Source organism: Schistocerca piceifrons, chromosome X (assembly GCF_021461385.2).
Source record: "Schistocerca piceifrons isolate TAMUIC-IGC-003096 chromosome X, iqSchPice1.1, whole genome shotgun sequence".
NCBI classification, from domain to species: Eukaryota; Metazoa; Arthropoda; class Insecta; order Orthoptera; family Acrididae; genus Schistocerca; species Schistocerca piceifrons.
In genome coordinates, this window is record NC_060149.1 from 474,480,343 (window position 1) to 474,506,129 (window position 25,787).

At 42.0% G+C, this 25,787-nt stretch overlaps 1 protein-coding gene across 1 annotated transcript in view; it reads left to right on the forward strand.

Moving 5' to 3' along the window:
- LOC124723121 (GTP-binding protein Di-Ras2) overlaps positions 1-25,787 on the forward strand; it is an 857,802-nt gene that overhangs the window by 803,562 nt on the left and 28,453 nt on the right. The gene's annotated exons all lie outside the window — the stretch shown is intronic.

A 25,787-nucleotide genomic window follows, 5' to 3' on the forward strand; every position in this document is an offset into this window, starting at 1 on the left:
GAGATCCTAATGATGTTCAAGTCTTCGTCGATGGTGATGCAGTGTTGTATGTGCTTCACATGATTCTTTTTACGGTTCTGTGACAATTTTTGGGGTGATGCGATCGTGTAAAAGGCATAACTGGCTCCAGATGAAAAGTTCCTCTTCGCTGTGGGCGCGGAAAATAGGGGCAGTGCGTGATTACGGACAGGGAGTGTGCAAGCATGGAGTGGTGAACTGCACTTTTCTCGTATGTGAGAATACCAGAAGCCCCTGTATGACGGTTGCAGCACTGGATTCAAGAGTATCAATACGGTCAGATTGAAAAGAGTTGTCAGAGAAGAAGTAATTAGGCACACTGGTTAGCCAAAAGATTATGACCACAGCCCTCCACGAAAAACAATGTCGTCTGGTGGTGTCACTTTAAGGGAAGTATATAAGTGGACCAGAGATAAATGGGGCATCATTATATCGAACGGGAAAATCCACTTACATAAGCGACTCTGACAAAAGGCAGACTGTTATGGTGTGGCACGTGAGACCAAGCATCACGGAAACGACGAAGGTGGTCAGCTGTTCGTGTGCTACCGTAGTGAGCATCTGTAGGAAGTGGCTGAAGGGCAGTGAAACCACGAGAAGACGACAGGTTATCGGATACGCACGTGTCCTCAGAGAACGTAGAGGTCGGATGTTTGTCCTCTCTGTTAATCAGGATAGGCGGCGAACTGTGGTATATCTAACAACAGAGTACAGTGCTAGTGCAGGCACAAGGGTTTCGGAGCACACCGTTCAGCGCACATTCTTTAACATAGGGCCCCCTAGCAAACGGCCCTTAAGAGTAATCATAATGATCCAACGACATCGCGAATTACGACTACAGTGGCAAAGGGTCATAGAGATTTGACCGTGAATCCTTGGAAACGTTAAAATGTTTATCACTAGTAACAATAATAGTCACTTATTGTTAAGATATCACAGGATTGAATGTAGTTCAAGCTGCCAGAATATATTCATTTAGCCTGGTGGCAACAAGATTTTTTAAATGTTCAGTATTACATTTGAAACTGAATTACTTGGCAATACTGAACATTTGTAGTTCTTTTTTTACAGATTTATAAAAATCAGTAATACTCATATTTTATTTTTACATAAGTGTGTATCATTTAAATTTAAAAGGAAAGCAAGGCGGAAATATTTGTGTATTAGGCTATCAGCGCTCATCTCAGAAGATATAGTTTCAGGGTACTTAAATTTTCAATAACGCTGCCAGACGTCTTAAGTTGATATTAATTCAATGATAAGCAGAAAACGAGACGCTAAATAAATTCCCATATAAATCTGTAACTGATTTCTAGTTAGTTATTTCTAATTAAACTTTGAAATTCTCACTTTGTGGAGGTCAGATATTATCAGAGGTTTCCACCCAGCGTATACTCAAAATGTGAGGACATGAAGACAGAAGCGATTTACAAAGCCAAATTTTTGAAGCCAAAGTTTGTTCATAAGTTCAGGTGAGAAGAGCATATCATAGAACTTCTGAACCAACTACGCAAATCTTTGTTTACTGTTCCCATCCTTTCCGATACAGTTGATATAAATATAAAAAGCTGAAATATTTCATTTACTCTTTTTCCATAATGGCAAATGGTATAATATTTTGACCTAGTTCATCAAGTCTGTTTGATGTTTCCTGAAGCCAAGAATGTGTATTATCAACTATTCGCTGGCTGAATTTAAGAACGTCCTGCTGAAGCCTCTTCAAAAAACGGGGTAAAATAACTACTGTACGTCAGTATACTCATTCCTTAATTAAATTTGTGATAAATAAAACGTTTCAAATTAATAGCTCTGTTCATAGAATAATGCTAAATATAAGAACAATCCACTCAAAAACATTAACAAACCACCGTAACAGCCATCATGACCAGCCTCTCAGTGCTAATATCTAATTCTTAGTCAGTTTTCTACACGTTGAAAAACGAAAGGTGGAGTTCACTAACACTTAAATCATTTATGACTGGAACATTTCCCAATCAGCTGAAATATTTATTTACTCTTTTTCCATACTGTCATATGGTATAATATTTTGACCTGGTTTATCAAGTTTGGCTGATGTTTCCTGAAGCCAAAAGTGAGTATTATCAACTACTCGCAGGGTGACTTTAAGAATGTCCTGCTGATGTCTGTATGAAACCTAACAGCAACGTGACACCGAAACTTCTTGAAGTTCACATAAAACGTAGCAAGAACAGTCACACCAGGTATTATTTATAAGTCAGAATAACGTTGACGTAAGTTGAGAACCAAAGACAGGATACATATACTTGAGATACTAAAGATATAATCACCGCTGACCATAGTCTGTTATTATGAAATATAAAACATCTATTGTGTGAACTGTCAAAAAAATTACAGAAAATATCGACAACATTATACCAGAATATTATGCCACACTGTATTAAACAGCACAATATCGACGTGAAATCGATATTTTAGGATTTCACGTGAAATATAACGAGACCAGTCTCCAGATACAGTCACACCAGATATTATATATACAGCAGGACAACGTAGACTAAGTCCCACTCTTACTTATATAATTTAGAAACATAAAAATGAATTAAAACATAATTGTATGTTTAATTCGTGATAATGAAAATTATGGCTGCAATTTCAGTTATACTGCAATAAGTCAAGAAATTCTTGAGTAATAAAAATTAAGTCTAAAATTCTTGTTGAACTATAGCCCATTGTAATTCTCAAACTTTGTATACGAAGGTCGTGAAAATGAATATGTTCCGAAACAGCTGTCGTAATAATCAATGAATCTCTTAAGCAGTTATATTGGAACCTTACTTACAATGTCCTTTCAAGACATATATTTCACTGCAGGCCCAATCGTCAAGAAAATAAAATACCTTACTTTGTTCCATAAAGACGTCGTTAATCAGAAAGACTTATTCCCAGTAACTTACCAGCAGCCATAAAACATTAAACTACTAATGAAGTTCCCTTTATGAAGAACCAATAGAATTTATTAGTGACCAATACCATCTATGTTTTGGTTGGCAGGAGAGCCAACACCGGGTTACTAGAGGAGGCCGAAAGGCACGCGTTTTAGCTCACGCAGGCTGGCGTGAGGTCTGGAACAGGACAAGGAAATCAGAATTTAGAAAAACGGACGTTGCTGGTGGAATACTTAACTTTAATCCGTTAATGAAGAACGTCGGTCTTGATGGTACATGATTCACAATATCAATAGTAACTGATAATGGCGCCTTGCTAGGTCGTAGCAAATGGCGTAGCTGAAGGCTATGGTAAACTATCGTCTCGGCAAATGAGAGCGTATTTTGTCAGTGAACCATCGCTAGCGAAGTCGGTTGTACAACTGAGGCAAGTGCTAGAAAGTCTCTCTAGATCTGCCGTGTGGCGGCGCTCGGTCTGCAATCACTGATAGTGGCGACACGCGGGTCCGACGTATACTAACGGACCGCGGCCGATTTAAGGGCTACCACCTAGCAAGTGTGGTGTCTGGCGGTGACACCACAATCTACTCCACTGATAACATTCTTATAAGATCAACTTGATGCATATGTTGTTAACAACTTCTCGTAACCTCAGTAGCATATGTCTTCTGTAACTCATAACAGTTCAGACACACAGACATATCTCAGAGGAATCATAAAATCAGTACAAATTGATAGTAATTCAATTAACTACTTGGAAATTTATTTTTCAAGTCACTCTTTATAATGATCACATTGCATAATCACAGGTTTCGTACCACTGAGACTTCATACAAAATTCTCTCGTGAAATGTACTTGAGTGAGGTTTAGTTAATAATATCCTGGTACACTGAGTAACTTTGTAGTTCCACTGTAGTTAGTTAAAAGCATCACATTATTTGATGTGTAAATTTTCAATTTCTTTTTCAGTCGGTACCATCACATTTTATGTTGTCCTACGCATTTGTGCTCTGAAATTTGTAGAAATAAGATGCTTAGGCTTGCGTGTGTCTGTAAGTCGCTAACCATAAAACAGGAAGAAATTTTCTGTCCCATCACCAGGGCCAGTTTAAGGCTCAAGGGGCGCCAAACTGAAAGGCCTGCAGAAGCGCCCCTAATGCATAATTTGAGCACAGGCTGTATTATAATTACTAATGAAAACGATTCATTTACACACTCACTGGATTTATATTAACTTGCAAAGGACTTATCTAGAGCTAAGGAATGTGCGACTAATGTCGAGGGACTGTGAGAAAGAGGGGAGGTGGAGGGGGGGGGGGGGGGGGGAAGTGGATAGCAACTGACACGCTAATTGTGTGGAAATACGTTCACGAATTGGCTCTCTACGTCATCTTCAAGGTCACTGGTGATGGAGCAGTAACTTAGTTGAGAAAAGATGGGGAAGCAATTAGTTGTAGCTGTGTTGAAGAAATCATCCAGGGCAGAACTGAATATAGGGTAGTCATGGAAAATTTGAATTAGTATGGTCATCCATTTTCAGAGATAAAAATACAGATCTGGGTGCAAGATCTTCCCCATACAGTTGTCTACCTCTTTCTGTTCTAGCTCAATCGCTGACATTTTTTACGCCATCAATGACAGAGCTACACGTGAAAATAGTCACTTTACGTAAGGCACCAGTCTAGCTGCAACCACTGCACAGCACTCCACATTAGTATGATTAAAAATAAACTATGCAACTGGGTTAATGAGCACTGTTAGACTGTGGCCAAAGGTAAACTGGACCACTTTATACGAGGGCTGTTCGAAAAGTAACGTCCGACCGCTCGCGAAATGAAAACCACAGTGGACATAAAATATTTTTTATTCGCTACAGTTAGCCACACCTTCGTGCTACCTCTACAAATAGTCGCCGCTCCGACTAAAAACATTTGTCGTGGCGTTGTACAAACTTTCCAGTACACTCAGCACAGAAATCAGCCACACCCACATACTCATCTGGAGTATTTAAGCATTTCTACGTGACCACTGTCCGCTCTGAACGGAAAAGAGCTACGTGAAGCGATCGACAGACACACTAAAGACACTGCCCAACACATCTGTGCAAAGTTCCATCGGATTTTCACAGTGCTTTCCATTTCGCGCCTAATCGAATCTTACTTTCCAAATGCGCATCGTAGATAAGAAGCTAGGCAATATACGGTGTGTGGGACTCTAGTGGCTGTTCGACAATCAATGTCATCTGGTGTATAGAAGAGGTCCACAAACATCGCCCTTCTGTGGAAAGTGTTAAGCGTAACTCAGATACAGTTCGTGTGTTTACCTGTGCACCTGAAATCCATGAGGCTGTGCTCTGTTATTGCAGCAATAAGATGGCGTCCTCATGAAGCTGTTCGGATTCCCACAAAGTATACGACAGTGGAAAAAGTTGATATAGTTCTCGTTTATGACGAATGCTGCAAAACTGCTAAGAGCAGCGGTGCGAGTGTATGCTGAAAAGACCCTGTCTTGCTCTGCTGCGACTACGCGACACCTCTGTACGCTTAGAAGCAAAATGGTCGTTGTTACCCCGTCTGTGATAGCGACAGGACAGATGGCCTGGACTAGTCAGGCTGTTAGACATGTCAGGTTTAGGGGACACTGAGGATCCAGGACCCCACCCACGGGTGGCAAGCCCGCGTTCCTCTAGACAGCAACGGCTACCAAGCAAGAATAGAATCAGCAACCAGTCCACCCTAGAACAGCAAGGAAGAAGACACCTACCACCCAGAGATGGCACTACAAGACGACAATTGCACAGCGAGATGAGTCGCACTGTATGGTATCTACTGCGGTTTATTTTGAACCATCAAGTAGCACAGAGAACACTCTACCATCCATCCCACGTAAAGTGGTCACTTTTATGGGAGAAAATATAGAAGAATTTTCAAGGGAGGTATCACAAGAAAACATAGACAACATGGACTTCCGGCCAGAGATTGCGACCTTCTAGTGCAGACAAATGAAAAGTCTACCACTCACCCAAACGGTTTTATTCCATCCAGTGATGGAAATAAAAGAAAGGTTCGCGAGTGGAATTAAAATTCAAGGTCAAAGGATATCAATGATAAGATTCGCTGATGACATTGGTATCCTGAGTGAAAGTGAAGAAGAATTATATGATCTGACGAATGGAATGAACAGTCTAATGAGTGCAGAATACGGAATTAGATCAAATCGAAGAAAGACGAAAGTAATGAGAAGTAGCAGAAATCAGAACAGCGAGAAACTTAACATCAGGATTGATGGTCGCGAAGTAGATGAAGTTAAGGAATTCTACTACCTGGGCAGCAAAATAAACTATGCCGGACGGAGCACGAAGGACATTAAAAGCAGACTAGCACTGGCAAAAAAGGCATTCCTGGCCAAGAGTAGTCTACTAGCATCTAACATAGGCGTTATTTTGAGGAAGAAATTTCTGAGAATGTACGTTTGGAGCACAACATTGTATGGTAGTGGAAAATGGACTGTGGGAAAACCGGAATAGAAGAGAATCGAAGCGTCATAGATGTGGTGCTACAGACGAATGTTGAAAATCGGGTGGATTGATAGGGTAAGGAATGAGGAGTTTCTGCACAGAATCGGAAAGGAAAATAATATGTGTAAAACACTGACAAGGAGAAGGGACACGATGAGAGGACATCTGTTAAGACAGCAGGGAATGACTTACATGGTACTCTAGGGAGCTGTAGAGGACAAGAACTGTATAGGAAGACAGAGATTGGGATACATCTAGCAAATAATTGAGGACATAGGTTGCAAGTGCTACTCTAAGATGAAGTGGTTGGCACAGGACAGAAAATCGTGGCGGGTCGCATCAAACCAGTCAGAAGACTGATGACTCAAAAGGAAATTATAAACTTCACCACAAACGCAGTCTAGACACGGATGAAAGCCCTGTTAAAGGTAGCGCAGACTCAGTGTAAACACACAGCCGTTTCACACCGGCAATGCCGCAGGAAGAGGCAACTGACTTCTACCAATCACAGCCGCCGACGGTCCAGCAAGGAGAAACGGCCCCATCAAGCACAGCCAAGCATAAAAAAGGACCGTTTGTTACCATATATTACACAGAGAAATATGCAGACCTGAATAAGGCTCTGAAGCAGCAGGCTACCGGCACACTGACGGCACTCTTCCAGGATGCAGACCTGAATAAGGCTCTGAAGCAGCAGGCTACCGGCACCCTGACGGCACTCTTCCAGGATGACAGAATGAAATATCACTTTGAATCATTTGAAGACCAACACAAAGCCATCAAGTTTTCTAAAAGTTACCAGCTTCCTTATTTTTCACACCATCCACCGTAACAGGAATAGCTCGAAGTAGTTATCAAGCGCCTTCCGGCTTCCATCATGGAGGAAGAACTGACACAACAACTGCGTGAAAAACGTTTCCCGAAGGCGATGGTACACCGACATAAGAAACACGTGGACCCTTCACAGTAATACCTGAAGCGCCTTCCAATCTACGGTATAAACCTGCCACCAGCCAAAGACAATCCCAAGTTATGTGACATCAAATCCCTACCTGATACCAGAGTGCGAACTGAACTTTACGAACCGAAAGACGGAACCAAACCAGTACCAAAAATGCCAACACTTTGAGCACAGGGCCAGTCATTGCCATACGCCGGTACGTAGCGTAAAATGTGCGGCTCACCACCTTTTTACGGACTGCCCACAACAAAAGACGACAAAACCAAAATGTGCAAACTGTGAGAAGCAACATGTCGCCTCCTGCAGCGGCTGTATAGTTTACCAAACGCTTTTGAAGAAACATGAAATCAAGTCCGCAACCCAGCGACCACCAGCGAAGACACTGCGGCCAACGAGAGACGATCCAGTACCGTCAACAACGACGACAACGACAAGGGAGCAATTTCATGCGAGGATGCCTGTTGCAGTTCCTGGGAGGATGCGTCCAAAGCCAAAAACGCTACAACGACCTCCGCGGTGTCGCCTACCAACGTCATATGCAGAGGTGGCGTCACCTCAGGATGGCCACAGGACTACAATCCCCGTCGCCAATGTGATCGGCACCCTGACGCCAGCTTCTACATGTCGAAGATGAATTGAATATAACAGTTATGGGACCCAGGGATACGACAAGAACCGCACGACCACTACGGTCGCAGGTTCGAATCCTGCCTCGGGCATTGATGTGTGTGATGTCCTTAGGTTAGTTAGGTTTAAGTAGTTCTAAGTTCTAGGGGACTTATGACCACAGCAGTTGAGTCCCATAGTGCTCAGAGCCATTTGAACCATTTTTGATATGACAAGAATACCTGAATTTGATCGCCAAGGAGCGGACGTACTGTACATTGCTGTGGTCAAGAATATCCATCCTATCTTGCAACTCCTCGCTATCAACCATCTATCCTCAGACCTCAAGCTAGCGCTTGGAATCATTCACGAAGGTACTGCTGTCCTCCACCAAGCTTGAGAGAAGTGAACTGGAAGAAATTCGAACAGCATCTCACCAACAATGTTCGGCCTACACAGACAGTCGACTATATTTAGGACATCGACGTCGTGATCGAGGTTTTGATCACCAAGACTGAACGGGCTTCTAGACGCGCAACCACGGAAAATTACCGCCCTGAACCTCATTTTGAACTCTTTCCACCGTTACTGGCTGAGCTCAGGACTTAACGGTACGTCAGCTGAAGGCGATGGCTAAGGTTCCGCCACACTGAAGACCGGAGGGAAATGCATTGTCTTTCCAGGGAACTTCATAGACGCATCCAGCAGTGGAGTCGAGGGATATGGGAGGACCAGATGTCTGATTCCCTGCTTCGTACCCGTGATGAATTGAAGATCTTTCAAAACTTTCGCCAAGCCTAATAGTCAAATAGGGCGCTCAGAGGTTCCGATCGACTTACCTTCGACTCTCTCAGCCAGGCAGAACTCTACGCCTCTACTTATAAACGCCAACTGACTTATCCAACCTCTAGGACGACAAAATCCAGGTGGAGAAGGAACGGGTACGACAACAGATGGAAGCATTCCGTACCCTCCCATCTCCACGCCAGCCATTTCGCCAGCCGAAGTACGCCGTACCATTCAGGCCACCAGCTCGTCGTCGCCGGGCAAAGACGTTTAACCAATACTCGTTTGAAACATCTGCCTAGGAAAGCCGTTGTGCTACTGACACGAGTAACCAATAGTTGTCTGCTGAACAAATACTTTCCCACAGCCTGGAAGACCGATAAAATGTTTCCCATCCTCAAAATGAGCAAGGATCTGACTCTGCTCTCGCGTTACAGGCCAATAAGCCTCCTTCCCACTATGGGCAACGTTTTGGAACGATTGCTCCCGAAGGGGTCAGGCACGCAGCTTGAAGAACACCGTTATATCCGAGCCCGAACAGTTCGGGTTTCAAACAAAGCTTTCTGCTGAATTGCAGCTGTTGAGCATCACGGAACACATCCAAGTTAATCTGAATAGGACCAGCTTGGCCGGAGGGGTGTTCCTTGACGTTGAAAAAACATACGACGAGGTGTGGAGGGCAACCTCATCATCAAGCTACGTGACCACACACCGATTCATGACTGTTACGTGAAACTCATCGCCAACTTCCTTTATGGCAGAAAATGTTTTATTCTTATCGATGACAAGAAACTGGAGTAGAAGACAACGCACGCGGGAATACCGCAAGGATCGGTGCCATCCCCGTTGTTGTTTAACTTTTATATCAATGATGTGACGACTGTGCAACACGTGAGTGCCAGCCTGTACTCTGACGATACAGCTTTCCTCACGACCGTTTGGGCGAAAATGAAGAAAATCACGCTGAACGCGGAAAAGACAGCAGCAATTCTTATTACTGAGAAACATCCAGTTCTCAGAATGAACCTGGAGATTTTAAACCAGTGGATCCTTTGGTTCTCCGAAGTCAAATACCTCGGAATCATACTGGAGAAGGGACTAACCTTTAAAAAGCACTTTACGATAAGGAAAAGGACGACCACTAAAATGATTCGCGCTCTAATACCATTGTTTATGAGTAAATATTTAAACCGAGCTACTAAACTACGCCTATATAAGGCTACTGTTCAACCGACCTTCCTATATGGGGTAACGTCTTGGTGCAAAACTTGTCTCTCCAACATTAAAAAATTGCAACCACTCCGAAATAAATGTCTGAGGTGAACACTTGACAGCCACAGATGGTCATGGACGAGAGAGATACATCAGGAACTTAGAGAATGATACCTTACAGAGAAGATCCAGGACCATGGAAGACGACTCTTTACGAAAATTTACGCCGGCACTGGTAGGCAGAGCCACGCCTCACAGATGGCATTGACATTGCACGTCATGTTATACCATTGAAGACCGCCCCCCCCCCCCTCCCCAGTTAGGCACCATCAGTGTCGCACGCAAACTCCATGGAGGTCTCTGCACTATAAACCCAGACGTAAGTAGCACCACAACCAAATTACACTCATTACATTGTAGAATACTTCGTCGCGGAAGGTAACAGTTCCTCAGCGGCACGCACCAAAAAAAATCCTGTGGTGCCAAGCCCTCACGATCATTCTTTACAAACTTTTATTTTAAAAATCAAGAAACTGCGTGATGAATAAAATATACCAACAAAAAAGAACAGCAACTGATGAGAAACCTACAACTATTATTTGGACAGCGGTAACATACAATCCACCCGCTACTATCAGGCACCTTGAATGTGTGAATGGGATCATCCAAAAGAATATTCTGCAAATATCACATTTCAAACCGTCTCATCCTTCCCAAATTTCCCTTCAGGGTTATGACTTTCAAAATCGCTTACAGTTCCCTGAAAAGTGATTCGCCATATCTCCGCACGTTCTACGGATTAAATATCCTTTACAAGTCATGGACAAGTCATACTTCACAGCATGCACCAATTGCCAGCTGAAAATCGATGTTACCTGAAAGACGTGGATAACCGACAACTGTAGTCCGTCAATATGTGATGTGCGAATTTTAAGAATCATGTCATTGGTCCCTATTTTATTGGTGGAACTCTTAAGAGCCATAAGTACCTATGATTTCTAACAAACATGCTGCCGCAGTTATTGAAAGACCTCTCGATGGACACAAGGCTTTCCATGTGGTACGAACATGAAGAATACAAATAATTTGACCTTCTCATCAGAAAATTTAGAGTTCGTAGGGAAGCACAAAATGGCATGCATGGTCACCAGGCTTAACGCGTCTGCAATTTTATTTGTGTGAAAAATTATAACAAGAGTTCTACTAGGAAACATAGACGATACCCGATGACATTAACACGTACACACCGCCGGCCGCTGTGACCTAGTGGTTCTAGGCGCTTCAGTCCAGAACCGCGCTGCAGTTACGGTCGCAGGTTCGAATCCTGCCTCCGGCATGGATGTGTGTGATGTCCTTAGGTTAGTTAGGTTTAAGTAGTTCTAAGTCTAGGGGACTGATGACCTCAGATGTAAGTCGCATAGTGCTTGGAGCCATTTGAACCATTTGGACGTTCTCACCAGCGAGTATCACCGGTGGCTCACGCTCGACTCAAACAATTATGCTACCAGCAATGCACTACCGTAAAATGCATTACCTATCAGCCAGGCGCAACCAACATCTGTGGATTCAATTGTGCGTGGCCCTTCAATAAGAGTGCTTCCGGAAAAAATTAGATAAAAGATAATTTATCATTAGTCTAGTTCTTTTTTTGCGGAAGGTCAGTATATTCAAATAGCAGTCTAGGGCGTTTGAATACGACCGCCACCCCGCAGGGAGAAACAGAAAAAGCAGCATTGCCAGGTGAAGTAAAGCATGAATACGTGCGCCGCCCCGCAATGAGACACACAATTCTCAGCACCGTCGTCAACGTGTTAAATGCTGCACAACTGCGGCCCTGTACCGCAACAAGTCCCGATGAACTTGAATGTATGGTAATGTGTGTCTGGACTCGCTTGGTACCACTTATCAGCCCCTGAGGTCAATAGGTTAAACCCTTGGTATGGCAGTCATAATAATGAACACACGAAACGTACCTGAATTACACGTTCACTTTCATTTGGTACTGTACGGCAGACGTTTGTCCTGACGGTAGGACAACGATATACGGCACTGTTATCTTCTTAATATTGGACCATGCTTCACACATGATGTGTTGTTAATGTCCTTACAGTTCGTGTGTACCTTCATTTCCTGTTACACAAGCTAATCGACAATTTGGATGATGTATGTGGTATATGCATGATAGTACACCGTCACACGTTCGCTAATTCGTAGAACTAGTCTTCGACAATTGCACTGGCCGTGGCTCGCCAGCGCAGTGGCATCACAGGACCCGCGACTTGAATCTGTTGGATTGTTTTTTGTGGGCATATTTAAAAGCTTTTTTGTATTCCAGAACTGTTTACAGCGTCGGTGACCTGCGGAAACACATTTTGGATGGTTGTCAACGCGTTGTGAACACGCCTGGTGTTTCGGAACGTGTATTAGCATCGATGAGGAGACTTGCTGAAGCTTGCCTTCTCGTGAATGGTCACTACGTAGAACACTTGTAATATGTTTGTCCTCAAGTTTATATCTGCAGTTTCGATACTCAGCGACTGACAAGCTGTTCATGAAGCTGTCCATATACTCAGTCGTAATACGTCATACTGAGTAAACCATTTGATTCCAGACCTAGGCTCATTTGGATTATTTACTTCTTTCATCGTCCTCTACTCGTCTCTTTTGTTTGTACCTACAGGGTGTTACAAACGTGTACTGACAAACTTCGAGGGTACAGTGTCAAAATTTATAGCCACTGGCGCCTGCTGCTAGGCCACTCCTTCGATAGCAAACGTGACTTTCTACGCTGAGAGACCATAGGTGGAATGTCTCGCATTGTTGTTTGTTGTTCAGTGATTGCGACTGATTGACACGATAGCCAGTGGAGAAGATAGAGCTGCCTGCTGGGTAGAGAGCACTTATCTCCTATGAATGTTATGTTCCGTTGTCTCGGTAGACGACGGTTTCGGTCACAGGTTTCCAATTTGCAGTTTATTTTTCTCCTGGAAACCTCTAAAATCTCCAACTTTTTCTGTATACAGGACAAAATAAAATGCAGATGGAAACCTGTGTCTGAAATCTTCGTCGATCCATTGTGGACCATGGGACAACGGCTGGTATGTATTTCTTGATGCAGTAATTTACCAACAGCCATATGTATTGTATAAATTTATTTTATGAACTTCTTATGTGCTACCAGTTTCGGCATTACATTGAAATGGTCATCAACCAAGGCAACACAGCATGGTATTCATAGGAGAGAAAGCTTGTCTGCGCAGCAGCTCACCCCATCTTCTCTACTGGCAATCACGGCAATGAGTCGCAATCACAAAATAACAAACAAACAAACAACATTAAGAGACGTTCCACCTATGGTCCAACAGCTTACAAAGTCACGTTTGCTGACAGAGGGGTGGCCTAGCGGCAGGCGCCAGCACCAATAACTTAGATGTTCTTACGTGTCGTTAGATGACGTTTCTGGACATGGCTTCCTATCCTCAATTGTTTCCTCGCAAAACCCTTTACAACTTCTCGAAGTTTGACGGTATCGTTCTGTAACACCCTACGTAATAGATAAACGCCTTTTATACAGAGTGATACCGTAATGATGTTGCAGACTCTCAGGTATGATGAAGAAGGGAAAATATATCAATCTGAGATAATGGACGCTGGTCCACAAACGACAGAGTCGAAAGCTATAAGCAAAGTTCTTTCTGATACGTCTTACAGTCGAATACGTGTACTGGTACTATTGTTGCAGATATCGTAAGGTTGGCAACTATTAGAGTTGGTGATATGGACCAAGGCCAGAATAAAGCGTAAGAAACATGAACTGTAAAATACACGCCTTATGAGGTATGAACACCTGCTCCTCTTCAATACTGTGAAGCAAATCTCTTCTATTGCAAGCTCTTTGCTTCCCATATTTTTGTAGGAGGTAGTACGAAACAAAATAAGAAAATAACATTTCTGCTAAATATGGGATCTAAAATGCATGCCTTAAGAGCTATGGGCACTTGTTCAGTAGAAGAGATGTGTTTCACAGTAGCGAAGATGAATAAGTGCTCACACTTGTTAAGGTATTCATTTTAGAGCCCATGTTTACTATGCATGTTTTCATATTTTGGTTCTTACTACGACCTCTGAAAGTTGCCTACCTTAGAATCTTAGCAAAAACAGTACCGGTACATATATCCCAATATCGAAGGTATCAGAACGATTTCTGATTATATCTGTCGAATTGGTTGATTCCAGACCTGGGTCCCTTACGTCAAATTGATACATTTACCCTTCTCCATCAACCCTGAAAGTCTCTAACACTCTCACAGTATCACATTGAATATTTTCTGCTTCATTTGTTCTCATGGGCTATTTTTCTTCGCCTGCTTAATGTGCATTGTTATTCTCGTAGTCTTCTGTCAAAGACTGGTTTGATGCTCTCGCCTCCCCCATAATCAAACTGACTATTCCTTGATGCCATCAGGATGTATCCTATCAATCAGTCCCATCTTTTTGGCAAGTTGTGTCATATAGAGCGTTCTTCATATATGCCTACAGGGTTTCAACTGACAACTGCGCGTAAACTACAAGGCATATAGAATTGACACATATCGGTGAATAGAGCATGTCTCCAAGTTTAGATGCCCAGTACATACTGTGGCGTTGTTGTGGAGCCAACTGTGTCAGAAAATGTAGAGAAATTATCCCCTCCCATCGAAATAGTTGGCGCCTACAGACAGTCAACGAGTGAACAAATTTTCAAATCGGACTGCTGGGAGACTTCCCAGGTACTTCAGTGAATGAAAAGCCACGGTTGTCGTTTACTGCGAATGGTTCCATTATGGAGCGCCTGTAACGTGAGTTACAAATCTGGAGACACGCTCTATCCATTGATTTTTTTTTTTCTGTATCCTTTGATATTTTCGCACAGTCGTCCTCTGAAACCCCGGAAGTATTTGCGAATAACCCTGTATTTGTTTTCTCGATGATTCGATTCATTACCTCGTGAATAGTTATTCGACCTACCCATTTAATTTTCAGCATTCTTCTGTCGCACCATATTACAAAATCTTCTACACTCTTGTCTAAACTTTTTATCGTCTGCATTTTACCTCCACATAAAGGTACACTACGACAAATACCTTCAGAAAAGACATACAAATACTTAAATTTGTACTCGATGTTAACACCTTTCTCTACTTCAGAAATTTTTTTCTTGCTTTTGCCAGTCTGCATTTTATATCCTGTCTACTGCAGTCATCGTCAGTCATTTTACTGCCCAAATAGAGAAATTCATATGCTAAGTTTAGAGTCTCATTTCCTAATCTAATTCCCTCAGCGTCCGCTGATTCAATTTGACTGGATTCCATTTACTCTTGTCTTAGTTTTGTCGATGTTTATCTTATTACCTCGTTCCAAGCGATTAACGTTTCTGGCAGAATTGCACTCCCACAAGGAAAACTTGAAGTTTTTACTTCTTCCTCTTGCACTTTAATCCCTTTTCAACATTTCTGTTTGATTTACTTTATTGCTTGCTCTATATACAGATTAGGCTTCAATATTGCGTCCTGCTCTTCACTATTATCGCCGCTGTTTCATATCTTGTGTCTCTTAACTCTTCAGTTTGGTTTCTGTAAAAGTTGTAGATAAACTTCTGCTCTCAGTGGTTGATCCTAAGCCACTTTAGAAGTTCAAAGAGACTTTTCCAGTTATCACTGTCAAACCTTTATGGTAATATGTGAACGCTATAACTCTGGAGCTGACGTACGTCAACCTACCTTCAAAAATTAGTCATAGGTCCAATATTGTCTTTCGTGTTCTTACATTCCTCCACTGCCCACATTGATCTTCACCTTGGGAAGTTCATTTTAATCATTTCATTCTTCTGTAGATAAATCGTGTTAGTCATTGGCAATCATGACTTGCTCAACGGATTGGTCAGTGATACACATTACCTGTCAGGCCTTACCTTCTTTGGTGCAGGGATTATTAAATTCTTCTTGAAATCTGGGTTGTCTCAAGAATCTTAATAATTGCGATGGAACGTCATCTTCTCAAGTTAGACTTAGGTTTCCTGCGCTGTGCAAAATTATTCCACAATATCAGTATTACATCTCCTATTCCACCTTCATCGTTCTCTCTTTCCTTTCTATGAAATTCCCTACAAGTTCTAGTTCTCAACATAGCCCTTCTGCATAAACCTTCCACGTTTCCGTCTTTCTTTTTTTGTTTATTATTGGCTTGTCATCTGAGTTCTTGGTGGTATTATAGGTGCTTCTCATTTCTTAAAAGCTATCATTAAATTTATACGATATATTATGTACATACGTGTAGCATTTAAATTTTGCATATTCCTTTCTCGTCTAAAGCACTGTTATAGAAACATGAGGCGTCCATCACAAGCTCACTGTGACGTACATATAAGTACTAAAGTGGAAAATTTATGGATAAGACATGGGCAAGCACTTGTGAAATCGTTCACTCTTTCCTCAACTTTAAAGAGCTTACGTGTCGTAAAAGCATATAAAAGCGTTTCATTTCCAGATAATTTAATGATGTGTGTACACTCAAAGCAAACAGACTATCCATATGAAAGGATAAACAAATAAACTATGGATTGAAAATGATCCCGATCAATGAATTAATGTTTCTCATGAAAGAGTTAGAGACTTACATCAGAAATGAATGAGTATCCTTAGAAAGATTCACCGCCTAATGACAGAAAACTTCAGTATTGGCAGTATCAATAGAAATACTTTTCTTTCCAGTAAACTAGACTGAAGATGAAACGAAATACAAAAAGAGGAGGAATGATAAGACGGATGTGCTGTATCCAAGTCATTTAGCAAAAGTATAAAAGATGAAGAGGAGAACTAACCACTGAATACAAGCAAACCAAATAAAATTCCTATAGAACTGTACAAATGTCTAAAAACGCGGCAGGGTGTGAGCACGGTATTAGAGAATCAGTAAGACCAGTCATCTCAGTCAAAAATAGACACTTAAGTATTCTAGCTATAACACATCGAGGAAATGATGAAAATAGAGAGGAAACATGAAGTCAACGGAAAAAGGAAGAAAATACAATAATGTTGCTAAAACTATTGCATATAAATGTGTAAATATAAAATAGAAAATACATCAAAGAAGATATACGAGAACTGTTAATATATTAACCGCCAATAGGTTTTTAGAAAAAGGAAAAATATAATATTTTACATATTATATTTACTTGTATGTTGACGTTACTTCGCCACATAGTTTCCACAGATTGGAACATTGATCACACTGTAACACCAGCTTCTTTATCCCTTCATCAACCAGAAGTACCGTCCGATGCTTCAGTCAGTTCTTTTAGCATCCTTTATTTCGTTGTCTGCCGTGAAGTGCTGAGTAGCCAGCCAGGCCTTCATCACGGAGGAGAGATGAAAGTCGATAGGTGACAAGTCCTAACTTTTGAGAGGATGTTGAAAAATCTTCCAGCCAAAGAGTCTGAATTTTTTCTTAGTTTGATTCACATATTGTTTTGGACATGGTCGTGAAGGAGAATGATTCCTTCGGTAATCATCCCACACCGTTTGTCTTGGACTCAGCTTCGGAGATTCGCAAGAATATCGTGATGTGACAGTATTCTCACGCATAATTTTTATGAAAACAGGTGTCAAATGTCTCTAGCGATTACTGAAAGCTGTCTTCGAGCCTTATTGGGAGAATGAGCGTACATCCACTGTTTGGACTGTTTCATGTCTTGCCCCAAGTCACCATTCTGATCAGAAATTTCTTCTCATCTGCACGATAGCGCTGAAGGAATGACAAGTTCGAGCGCTTCTCTCGGATTTGTTGAATATCAGCTAGACATTTTAGTACCCACCGTGCACAAAACGTATAACCTTACCTCTGTGTGACAATATTAAAGAGGGTTGTCCTTGATATTGAGGCACATCTTAAGGAACTTCCAAAATGCTGAATCGAAGTCACTTACACATAATTTCGTCAACATGTTGAAGAAGTTTATCAGTGACATCCGAAATCTTCCTCCACCACATCTATGCGATCTGCCTTGAATTTTCTGCATCACTAACATCATCATTCATAATCCAGTCCCCATACACACAACACAATCGACTATAAATCTCGGCAGCATAGATTTCTCTTGCTTGTAAGAAATGAAATAACACCGTCCATTTCAGTCGCTTGCTGCTTACACACTGACAAAAGCAACGAAGAGCTGACTACGCTCTATGATCTTCATAGTCTCTTTTTATAACCGTGCAAGCGCCATGAAACTAAAGTTATTTTTTATTTTTAACATGCAGTTTATGAATAGCCCTCGAGGGAAGATAACAAGAAGACAGTATGCCTCTCGCAAAGTTTTATCTAGAACAGTGCTGCTTAAAAATTGGAAACTGTTATAGTGTTAATGTTATCAGTCATATAACATTGATTTGTTATTAAAAATCTGTGATAATCACTTTCCAGACTTTTGCAGTTCGCTTTTGATTATTTCTGATTGTATTACCTTGGTCCTATCCGGTTCTTACAATGATAAATTGTTGATATTGTAATAAAAAGTGAATCCCTAATTTGTGGGAACTTTAATCGAAAACCTTGATGCAACAGAATTTACATAATCAAGTGCCATACACGATCACAACACGTCTTCAGCAAAGTTGACATTGATTCCTCTGGCGTACCACTTCTTTTACTTACAAAGTCGGTGTTTCTAAATGATAATAAAATCATATTATAAATGAAATGTAAAAGTGCTACTTAAAATTAACTTTGTTACCTCGAAACTGATATAAATCTCCGTCTAAAGCGTAGTACCTTGACGTTTATAGATTTTTCATTCCACTAAGGGGATTTTAAAATTATAAGAATATATAAAAAATGAATTATTCTAGTTACAGGGGTAAGCATTGTGTGTTATACGACGAATGTTATGCTGCTATGATATTTCCCCACTTCACATTGATTTTTCGATTAATGACTTACGTTTATGAGCAAAAATAAATGAAGAATTCCATATATAACATTCAGTCTCCTGACCTGAACAAGTGAATGTTTTAAGTTGTGTTGCAAGGAAATTATTCACATGGTACAATAGAGTTCAGTTCTGCAGAGAAGGTCTGTAAAAGAACAATGTAACATTATTAACACTACATCATGAGAACACTACTTCATGGACCTTAACAGTTTACAACTGTAGTGGTATTCACTCGTTAATGGCAGTATTGGTTAACAGTTTACGAAAAAAAGGTGACTGAATCTATGTAAAACTGCAGCACAGGGTCAGAAACGTTCACACAAATGCTGCAGTGTGTAATAGGCTTCCTTAACTCACCAATTCGTGTAACTAAAAAGGGTGGTAATGAAATATGTGGAAGTATTGGCAGACAGATCAAAGCAAACAGAGTGTCATTAAGAGATGCCACATCTGTCCAAGAAAATACGACAACAAGCATTAAGCACTATGTGTTACTTGTATGGAACATGTATGTAAAGCGCATCCCAAACTTATCTGTACAAAATACTTAGCTCACTGAAATATTTTGAAGGTCCAAGAAGATATGTATTTTTATGTAAAGCATTTTCTTTGGAGTTAGGTGTCATTAAATTGTGTTAAGTACATGCTGTTTGCTTTCTTTTATGTTGAAAGATCGTCTATAAATTATAACATTTCTTTTTTCTAAAACTAGACATACATACTCATGAACCAAAACATTATGATCACTGCTTGCCACTAGGTTGAACGCCTCCTGGTGGTACTGCGAGCACGTGACACAGTAAGGAAAGAATACAAGCGGAAAAGAGACGAATGAGCAGTCATTATAACGAAGATACGGGCCGCAAATTCGGAAATCCACTGATACAACCGGTTTCGACAAAGGGCACATTGTTATGTCCCAACGGCTGGAAACGAGAATCTCTGAAACGGTGAAGTTGGTCACCTGTTGGTGTACTACTGTCGAGAGAACGTATGGAAAGTGGTTGAAGGGTGGTAAAATAACGAGTAGGTCGTCTTGGTATTTTACGACCACATCTCATCACAAAATGTAGAGCTCGGAGGATCCCCCGCTGTGTAACCAAGTATAGGCAGCTATCTGTGGCAGATCTGATGACAGAGTACAATGCTGGTGCAGGTACAAGTGTTTTGGAGCACACCATTCAAAAACCACTGTTGAACATGGAGCTCCGTATCACGCGACCCCCACGGGTTCCTGTGTTGACCCAACGACATCGTCAGTTATGATTGCAGCGGGGACAATACTGAGCTTTCACCGTCGATCAATAGAAATGTGTCGCCTGGCGAGTGAATCGCATTTCTTGTTACACCAGGTCTGTGGTTGGGCCCTTACACTCCGTCATCCAGGCAGTGACTGCACGAAGCATGCACCGCACCACAAATGCAGCCCGGTGGTAATAGAATTATGCTATAGGGTACACTGAATTGGGCTTCCATGGGATCTGTGGTGGTAATCGAAGGCATCATGACAGCAGTGGACCAGTGGACTATGTGAACATTACTGCGGACCACTTTCATCGTATGTTTGAACTTCAAAAATGGTTCAAATGGCTCTGAGCACTATGGGACTTAACTTCTGAGGTCATCAGTCCCCTACAACTTAGAACTACTTAAACCTGACTAACCTAAGGACATCACACACATCCATGACCGAGGCAGGATTCGGTCGCGGGGTTCCAGACTGTAGCGCCTAGAACCGCTCGCCCACCCAGGCCGGCCATGCTTGAACTCTCTCCCTATGGCGATGACATCTTCCAGCAGGATTACCGTTCGTGTTGCAAGGTCAGAATCGTGCTACAGTGGTTTTAGGGGCATTATAGTGTACTGACATTGATGTGTTGGCCAGCAAATGTGACTGATCTGTACGTCTTGGAATGCATATCTGGCGCCAGTTGCGTGTGCATAAAACACCAATCCGTGATTTCCTGGTATTGCGCAGACATCTGGCGCCACATTCTTCTGGAATCCTGTCAGGGACTTTTAGAATCCATGCCAAACAGAATCTCTCTTGTACTGTGTTTGAAAAGTGGAAAAAGACGTAATTCAATAGGTGTATATTCAGCATAATTGGAGCCCCGGTCAAACTGGCCCAACGAGAGTACTTATGTTACTTCTTATCACTAGAGTAATTAAGGGTTAATATTAGCACTGCAAAACGTGAATTTAAGACATTCTGTTGCACTGCACTGCACTTAAATGAAATGTACTATTTTGACTTCTTTCCATAACACTCTTCTCTATTTATTCGATAAAATGTTATTAACGTCATGTAACTCAAATAGCAATATGATACCAAAGACAAAATCATTCGGACAGCTCTGTTCTTTGCAACAAAGTGCTATATTAGCCAATATTCAGCTACTTCTGGTCCAGAATTTGTGAAAATGTAGCTCTCGTGATGTCGAACATATAGATTTATTGACAGGAAATTTAGCACCCTTCACTTCAGTAAATGTAGAGTTACTAGCCTAAGATAAGAACATTATCAGGTAGAAGCAGAGACGGTTATACCATTTGAATATCTGGAAATAAAAATGTGTCGTACGAAAATACTATTTATTTAACACAACTTTCATGTTAATTACATCACATAACAATAAGCTTCAAAGAACATCTGTATCATTTATTCGACGCACAGAGACAACACGAATATCAGAGAATCAGTACTACAAAAAATGGTTCAAATGGCTCTGAGCACTATGGGACTTAACATCTGAGGTCATCAGTCCCCTAGAACTTAGAACTACTTAAACCCAACTAACCTAAGGACATCACACACATCCATGCCCGAGGCAGGATTCGGCGACGGTACGGCGGTCGCGCGTTTCCAGACGGAAGCGCCTAGAACCGCTCGGCCACTGCACATAAAATGTAACGTACAATTTACTGGCCACACTATTCGGTTAACCCCCAGCCTATTCTCACCTCCAAGTGCCACTGGTAATTGGGGTAGTGGCGTATGTAACAACTGATAAGTGCTTTGTCTGGAGGTTCCCTCGGAGGCACCGGCTGTGGCTGTGGTCTCCTGTGCCGGCCGCGGTGACCGTGCCGTTCTAGGCGCTCCAGTCCGGAGCCGCGCTGTTGCTACGGTCGCAGGTTCGAATTCTGCCTCGGGCATGGGTGTATGTGATGTCCTAAGGTTAGTTAGGTTTAAGTAGTTCTAAGTTCTAGGGGACTGATGACCACAGTAGTTGAGTCCCATAGTACTCAAAGCCATTTGAACCATTTGTGGTCTCCTGTCCTCACGGAATCACAAGCAGCATATCAATGTTAGCCAATATCTCTGAACTAGTGTTACTCTAAGTTAAGGTAAATGTCGTCTTCAGCGTACCGAATCATTTCATGGTGAGAGAGTGACTTATTTTAACGTTGAATAATCTTTCATGGTGCGCCAGTCTTATATTTGGCCCAATGTGCGGTAGGTTGAGAGGTACCGTGTCGGCGGAAGCCTGTTTGCAGGAACACAAGTCATAGAAAACGAATTGTCACCGGATAGTACGCTCTTTTGATATAGCTGATTGGAGCTTTCGGATCTGCGAGCGGAGCTGCGTGAAGTTTGCTGCTTCGATGATACTGTTTGGCTTGTCGGTGAGAAATTCTCCAGGCAGTCGTATTGCTTGTCGGTATTCTAATTTAGCCGCTTTCGCGTTCATATCCTCTTTGAAAGCCGCTCGGAGGCCTAGTAGTACAATAGGGAGGTTATCAAGCCAATGATTCGTGGCATGGCATGCGATTGACGTCTTTTATTGCCAATGGAACCGTTCCAGCAGGCCGCTAGCAGCAGTGTGGTAAGTATAGTTTAGAATTTAATTTATGCCACGCAGTGTGAAGAGTGTGTTAACGAAATGTAACTCGAAATGTTTGTCCGGATTGTAGTGGCGCGGAGGGGCACTCCGAAGCGAGCAATCCACTCACGAAAGGAGGTCGTGGCTACAGTTGTTGCTGTTGAATCTTTCATTGAATGGTCTTCAGGCCAGGGAGGGAGCGGTCGATCGATATCAAACAGTATGGGTATCCTTCTGACGGTAGTAAAGAGTCAACGATGCTGTTATATTTATGCTCCAACCATTGTCTCTGGTCTGATGAAACCACGGCCCGGATCTGTGACGTGTCGAGTTATTTGTTGTGTGGTAAGCATTGCACTGCCGTATAAATGCCTTCCAGTACTTCTCCATATTTGTATAAACACTTTTTTTTCTTTAGTGATATAGCAGTCCTTCTGTATAAAAGAGGCGGAGGAGAGTTAAAACTGATTGCTGGCGAAAATCCACTGAAACGTCAAAAGCGCTACCGTTCAAATGTCGTACGTTCGAGCATGCTGTTTTGATGATGTCGGAGCTGTAAAGCTGACGATGCTATTTCATTTTCTGGTTCCTAAGTGTCGGCGTATGCTATGAAGTCACCTTCCTTCAAGCATGTGCACAAATTTGTGATCGAGGCTTTCACAGCGTAAGGATCGTGGTTGTACGTCGTAATCTGTTGTAATGCAGGTCCAATGGCAGTTGATGATGCGTCTACCACGAGAGTGAGAGGTGTATGAGGAAGAGATTGAGCGAATAATGCAACTTTTGCAAATAGCATTTTTTTACTAAGACAAAGAATTCTTTATTTTAACAGTCGACTGCATCCTGCCTTCCGCTTTGCATGCACCTTTTAGAACTTCGCTGAGAAACGGTACCAACAACACGTTTGCTCATAAATAATAATGCATAATAAGTGCCAAGAAACAACGTAATACTCGTATTTTTGTGGCCCGTGGTAATTGAGAAATACCTTCCGCACTGTCTTCAGATGGGTCAGCCTCGAAATTTTCCTCCTTCGCCTTAAAGACACGTTATGAAAGGTTAATCACTAACTCGTGTTCTTGGCAATGGCTTCTGTAAGCGGGCTAGATGTTCTGTCTTGCTAGGTGACACTATAAGCACATTATTAATTTAGACCAAACAGAACACTTAAGTCTCTAGTTATTTGTTCAATGAAGCGCTGGAATGTCTGGACGACAGTGTACAGTTCCAATGGCATTTGTGAAATCATAGAGCGCGAATGGAGTGCAAACTATGTTTTTGGCTGTGTATTGTGCAATGGGTATGTATGTGCTAAAAGCACGGACATAATCGACCTTGGAAAATATTGTGTTGCCATGACTGTGCGTAGCAAAGACCACGACATTTGGCACAGGGAGCCATCGTGTGATACTGACGAAACTTTCCTTAAGAGCACCACTCGTTGCTTTTCTTAAGGACAATATGGAGCTGCGAGGCCATGCAACCAACTGCAGGGTGACAGACCCACTGTTTTAACTCTGCGATCTTGAGTTTGTTTGGAGACAGCTGAGAGGTCGGGCATGAGCTGGTGGTCCTGTCGAAGCAATAATATGATATACCGCTGAGTGTCTTCCCGCTGGTGGATAGATAACAGATGGGTAACTTCTAGGAGTCGGCGATGCAGACCGTCGTATGGTGAACGACAGGCAAACACTTAAGTGCCAATCTGGTTGCCACGACGTAAGAGTCCGCACTAGACAACTAGACAACTGTGTTGCAGAATCAAGCAAGCGTCAAGAGCTGTGATCTAGGAGGAGGCCATAAAATGCTCAGAAATGTCCTCCAACAATCAGCTACAACACGCCGGCGACAATGAATCTCAGTAGCAGTTCGTGTCGAAAACGGAAGTTTTGAGGTAAAGTGACGTAACCGTAAGTCTTAATGAAAGATCCATTTCCGTTGAAAATCAGCCGCCGTCGCTACTGACTTCAGACGGAATTTCCATTGACACAGGATGATGAATACTGTCTGGGAGCAGCTCCAAATTTTTGAGTTAGGACCATATATTCTCACGAGTTGACGAACATTTTATTCTGCTGGAGGATCTTGCAGTGCCGTATTTGAAGTGCCACGGCTTACTTGGATAGTTCAGCTGTTTACGTTTGCAAGTCTTCCAAAGGGCAATTTGTCCTGACGGGGATGATTGCGATACCTGTGGACTGATATATCTCAACTATTTGGTCAGAAGTTTGACCGAGAGCGTTGAGGTGACAAACTAAAACCGTGAGTATCTCGTGATCATCTGCTGCAGAGCGTGACAGTCATGCATTCCAAAGGACATCGTCCCTCACTGTGTTATCTGCCAGTGTGCGTAGCCCCAAAGTGGTTGGGATATTGTGCCGAGTAATTTTGCGAGTCGCTTGGTTTCTGTATGCGCCAAGCGGCTTAAAAGCGCGTGCTTGACGGTGATATATTTCCCAGTGTTTGGTTTGTACCACAGTGACCACGTTCACCAACCCCATAACTATACTTAGTCTCGTCCGAAGTTATGTGGACAAAGAGAAATTCGTTTCAATTTGGGAGAATCACAACACTTTATGGTCCGAGTAGAGGGACGTACGCAGTCGGATTAACAATCACGTTTGCCGTTGGTAAGTCATTGCTTGTGAAATCCTGATAGTTTGTCATGGTAAGCGTAAATTACATGACGTCGTTTTCTTGTGTAGTTCTGCGTGACGAAGTTGAACCTAAAACTAACTTAAAGTGTACGTCAAATGTTCCATTGTGCGACACGGTTGGTCTAGTTCGTTACTCGGGAACTTTGTATCACCACATTTTGTTAGAAAATGCTATTTATTTAACACAACATAGAATGATAAATTACATTGCTTAAGAGTAAACTGCAGTGAACATTAAATGTAACTGATGATTTACTGTCCCCAAATGAAAGGGAGTGAACCAACAAAACTATGGAAGATAATCAAATTA